The following is a 5,890-nucleotide window of genomic DNA, read 5'->3' on the forward strand; positions in this document are numbered from 1 at the left end:
TTGAACCACCAGCCTTCTGGTCGGTTTGAACCACCAGCCTTCTGGTCAGCAGTCAAATAAATGCCTTAGGCACTACGCCACTAGAGCTCCTACAGCAATAATATAAAAGGATCATAGAAACTGCTCATGGTTTAAAGATAGCTTGTTACATCTGATTGAGAAGTATCATCTCTGAAGAAACTAAACAGTATTATTCAGAAATTATTTTTATTTTTTTTAACTTTTTATTGTGATTTCGGTGAAATTTTACAAAGCAGATTCATTTTACATTGAACAGTTCATACACATTTTGTTTTGTGACAATGATTACATTCCCTGCAGTCTAACAGCTCTCCTCCCACTTCCTCCCTGTGGTTACCCTTTGCAAGTATCCATTTTAACTGCTCATTTTCTCAAACATAAACCAAAACTTTAGAAATACACTGACAATTTATGCAACAAAAAATTTTAAGAGATTATTTTACCAAACAAATTTTCCTTGTAGAACAAACTCTATCACTCTTATGCATTGCGAAAGAAAGGAGGTATGTAACTCACTCCCTACTGGGGAAGGGGGAATGAAAGACCTCAACTACAGTCCCTAGCAGACATTCTAATGGCCTCAAACCATATGGTAGCCTTGTAAACTTATTACTAGCATTTAACTAGGAAAAAAATAATAATAATCAGTTGTCATCGATTCCAATTCCCCAAGACCCCAAGTGTTTCAGAGCAGAACTGCCCTCCATAGGGTTTTTTTGATGGCTGTGACCTTTAGGAAGCAGATCACCAGGCTTTTCCTCTGAACTGCCTAAGGGTAGGTTCAAACCACCAAACAGCGGTGAACCATTTGCACCACCTAGACACTACTATTAATTGTATTTATTGGCAGAAATGATGCATTTGAATTATGGTGCTGGCAAAGAATATTGAATATACCGTGGATTGCCAGAAGAACAAACATATCAGTCTTGGAAGAAGTACAACTAGAATTCTCTTTAGAAGTGAGGATGGCAAGACTTCATCTCATGGACTTTGGGCATATTATCAGAAGGGACCGACCCTGGGGAAGGGTATTGTGCTTGGTAAAGTAGAGGTCAGAGAAAAAGAGGAAGATGCTCTGTGACATGGAATGACACAGTGGCTGCAACAATGGGCTCAAATATAGCTAGCAATTGTAAGGATGGCACAGGGCCAGACAACGTTTTATCTGCTGTACACAGGGTCGCTATGAGTCAGAACCAACTAGACAGCACCTTAACAACAACAACTAGCAGAAAAATATCATAGTCTCTCCCTAAAATTGTTGCTAGCAGGATATAGCTCAACTACCTAGATTCTTATTGTAAATAAGACTAGAATTACAGATTAATGAATTTAGGAACATATGACTAGAAAATGTGGGAGTCAAGTAAACTGTGTAATTAACAGAATATAAAGAAGAGTTCCAAAACCAAACAACTTCCTTTGTAAACAATCTTCTTCACATATTGCTCAAAATTAGGCTCTTAAATCAAGTTGTTGTTACCGTTGTTGGTGCTGTCAACTTGACTCTGACTCACAGCAACTCTTTGTACAACAGAACAAAATACTGCCCTGTCCTGCACCATCCTCACAATAGTTGCTATGCTTGAGCCCATCATTGCAGCCACTGTATCAATCCATCTCATTAAGAGTTTTCTCCTTTCTCACTGACCCTCTACTTTACCAAACATGATATCCTTCTCCAGGGACTGGTCCCCTCTGACAACATGACCAAAGCAGGTGAGACAAAATCTGGCCATGCTTGCTTCTAAGAAGCATTCCAACTACACTTCTTCCAGACAAATTTGTTCATTCTTCCAGAAGTTCATGGTATTTTCAGTATTCTTTGCCAATACCACAATACAAAGGCATCAACTCTTCTTCGGTCTTCCTTATTCATTCATTGTTAATCAAAAATGTGTCCTGATGGAGAAGAAAGGGGCATTTTTGGAATCTGTATCTGCAAGTTTGGGGTTTGTTTTGGTTACTTAGTGCCACTCTAATAGGAAATACCACAAATGGATGGCTCAAACAAACAGGAATTTATTCTCTTAGAGTTTAGGAGGCTAGAAGTCCAAGTTCAAAGTGCCAACTGTAGGGGCTAGGTGAAAGCCCCTCAACCTTGGGCTTCAGCTTTGCCTCTTGCTCCCAGCCCACTAGAGCTAGATGTGTCTCTTCACTCAGACAGCTGCTGGCTGCTGAATCTGATAAACCCAAGGTTGACAAGTAAAATGGCACAGTCTCAAAATGATCAAACCATATGGCAGGGCACTAATTCAAGTCCATGAACAGTCCCAAGATCAGCCGACAACATGAAGACTGGACTACATACAGGGTACAAGCATACCCAAAAGTTCAGAGACCTTTCTCAATGGTTCCTCTTATATAATGGAAGCACACCACATCCTTAAGGCAGCTACTCCACTGCTATAGTAGATTCCACTATGGAGTTCCTCACCAGTTTGATCATGGGGAATACTATATTCAACTGTCCAGCCACTCAAAAGCAGGCGCAGCCAAGTTGATTCACAACTTAACTACCACAGGACTCCTCCAGGAAAAGAATGTTCAATCTGCACTTAGTGGTTCTCATATTCTTTGAATCCTTAAGTAAAGTATGGCACTAAATAAGGTCTATAATTCACTGAATCAGAATTAGTAACTCAGTATAAATATTAAGGTAATATATCTAAAACATAGAGGCTTTATTAACTGCAAAGCACTTTACAAATGTTACTGGTTATTAATAAGATCATGTTTGCCACAAAATAAAAACCCTGGAGAAGTCAGAAGTTGATCCCAAAGGGTGTATATATAACATATTCTTAACCTTAAAACATATTTTTATAAAGTTGGAAAACATATTTTTGCTATACCCAGAGTAAAACAAACCAAAACCAAACTCAGTGCTGTGGATTCGATTTGACTTACAGCAACCCCTCCTTGGGATTCCGAGGCAGTATCTCTATGGAAGTAGATTGCCCAATCTTCCTTCCGAGGAGTGGCTGGTGGGTTTAAACCACCAGCCCTCTGGTTAGCATTCACATGCCTTAGGCACTACAACAACAGATACCCAGATTAAACCAAACCAAATTTACTGACAATGAGTCAGATTCAACTAATAGCAACCCGGCCATGGGTTTCAAAGGTGGTATCACTAAAGAAGTAGATTGCACAATCTTCCTTCCAAGAAGGAGCTGGTGGGTTTGAACCATCAGTCTTCTGGTTAGCAGTCAAATGCCTTAGGCACTACACCACCAGAACTCCTTTGATACCCAGAGTAGATGCCAAAAATGACAGAAAACTGATGTCTCTGCAAAAACACAACTCTATAAAAACAACCACACAAATCTTAGAATGTATAAATTAATTCACACTTTGAACATCAATAACTCTTCCCTATAGCCTCCTATAAGATAACTTTAATTTGAAATGCCTAATTTTAAAACAAATATTCTCTATTGCATACAGAATTCTATCCAAATGCTTCCAGGCAAAGAATTTAAAGCAAAATTGTTTACAAGTCTAACATATTTGTCAAATTTACTTAGATCTTGGGACAAATAAAAAGCGTATGGAAAATTCAAGTTGAGGAATAATTTGCAATAGGGAAATCCTTTAACATGTATCAGATTCTCTTTGTTGATGAGAGAAAGGTTATTTTTTGAAGGGATCAAAGTAATAGAATAACAATTTTCTTAAGAGTGTTTTGCTTTTTAGATTTAGCTGTTATGTTGATGAGTATGAACAACTTTGACACATTTTTCTAAAATCCCATCTTTTATCATTACATAATATTTCATGTAAAAGAGATTATTAGCAAAGGAAAAAAATCCCATCTTTAATCATAACATAATACATCACATAAAAAAGATTGCTTACAAAGAAAAAAACATCATTGCACTATTAAAGAACCTTAATTCCAATTTGATATAAATATTGCATTTTGGTTTTCTTTGGCTTAGACTTTCCTAGGGCCATCTAGTAAAGCCAGGTTCAAAAGAGGATATGGAACAAAGGATATGACCGCTGATGTCAGATGGATCTTGGTTGAAAGCAAAGAATACCAGAAAGACGTTTATCAGTGTTTTACTGACTATGCAAAGACATTTGACTATGTGGACCATAACAAATTATGTATAACACTGCAAAGAATGAGAATTCCAGAACATTTAATTGTGCTAGGTGGAACCTGTACATAAACCAAAGGGCAAGCTTTCAAACAGAACAAGGTGATATTGCACGGTTCAAAGTCAGGAAAGGTGTGTATCAGTGTTGTTTCCTTTCACCATACTTACTCAATCTGTACGCTTAGCATATATTATCTGAGAAGCTGAACTATATGAAGAAGAATGGGCATTAGGGCAAGGGAAGACTCATTAACAAACTGTGATATGTAGATGACACAACTTTCCTTGCTGAAAGTGAAGAAGACTTGAAGAACTTACTGATGAAGATCAAAGTTTACAACCTTCAGTATGAATTACACTTCAACATACAGAAAATAAAATTCCTCACAACTGGACTAACAAACAACATCATGATAAATGGAGAAAAGACTGAAGTTGTCAAGGATTTCATTTTACTTGGATCCTCAAGCAATACCCATGGAAGCAGCAGTCCAGAAATCAAAGGTTATATTACATTTGGGCAAATCTGCTACAAAAGTCCTCCTTAAGGTATTTAAGAGTAAAGATGTCACTTTGAAGACTAAGAAGTTCCTGGCATAAGCCATGGTATTTTCTATAGCCTCATATGCATGGGAAAGCTTTACAATGAATAAGAAAGATTGAAGAAGAACTGATGCACTTGAATTGTGATATTGGCAAAGAATGTTGAATGCACTATGGACTGCCAGAAAAGCAAACGAATCTATCTTGGACGAAGTACAACTGGAATGCTCCTTGGACACAAGACTGGCAAGATTTCATCCCTTATACTTCAGCCATATTGTCAGAAGGGACCAGACCCTGTAGAAGGATATCATGCTTGGTAAAGTGGAGGGTCAGTGAAAAATGGGGAGACTCCCAACACAGTGGCTCCAACAATGGACTCAAGCATGGCAGCGACTGTGAGGATGGCACAAAACAAGGCAGTATTTCATCCTGCTGTATACAGGGATCACTATGAGTCAGCCGGAACCAACCTAATGGCACATACCAACAATAAAAAACTTACTCCCATGAATAAAACTCTTGTATTAGGTTTATGATTAAAATGACGACACTCCATCCACTTGGAAGGGGATCTATGTAGGAGATCCTTGATAGAGAGGGAGAACAATGTGGAACAAAACTCAAAATCATTTGGAGAAAAAAATTTAAAAAAAAAAAAAAAAGTGGGGACCAGGTTTGCTGCTCCAATAGAGCCTGGTGGAACCACTAAGCCTATGGCCCCTAGTTGCCCTTCAGGTCTAGAATTGAACCCACACCTGTGGTTTCCAGCCAAACAAAAGACAGGCATATGAGTTGAACATTTACCTCAGGTAGATACACGCCTTGGAGAGAACAATCATGGGAGAAAGAAGGGCTGCTTATGCACAGGGAGACAGCTTGGGGGCAGGAGTGCATGGAGAGATGGACACAGGGAAGAGGTAACTATGGGGAAGAAGTGGGAGGGGAGCTGTTGCATTGTGGTAAACTGTGGTCAATGTCATGAGACAAAGTGTATGTGAACCGCAGTATGGAAAGTAAATTTGCTCTGTAAACCTTCACCCAAATCACAATTTAAAAATATATATATATAATATACAAATATAACATTTTCAGATCAAAAAAAAAAAAAAAATTGACGACATGCAACACCTGATTAAGACTTTTGACAACATTTTCTTCAAATTCTGTATAGCAGCCATTACGAAGAATCTTTAATAGCCCAAGTAATTGGT

The sequence above is a fragment of the Orycteropus afer genome, unplaced genomic scaffold, assembly GCF_000298275.1.
Source record: "Orycteropus afer afer isolate SDZICR_OR568_19922 unplaced genomic scaffold, OryAfe1.0 scaffold00095, whole genome shotgun sequence".
Taxonomy (NCBI): Eukaryota; Metazoa; Chordata; class Mammalia; order Tubulidentata; family Orycteropodidae; genus Orycteropus; species Orycteropus afer.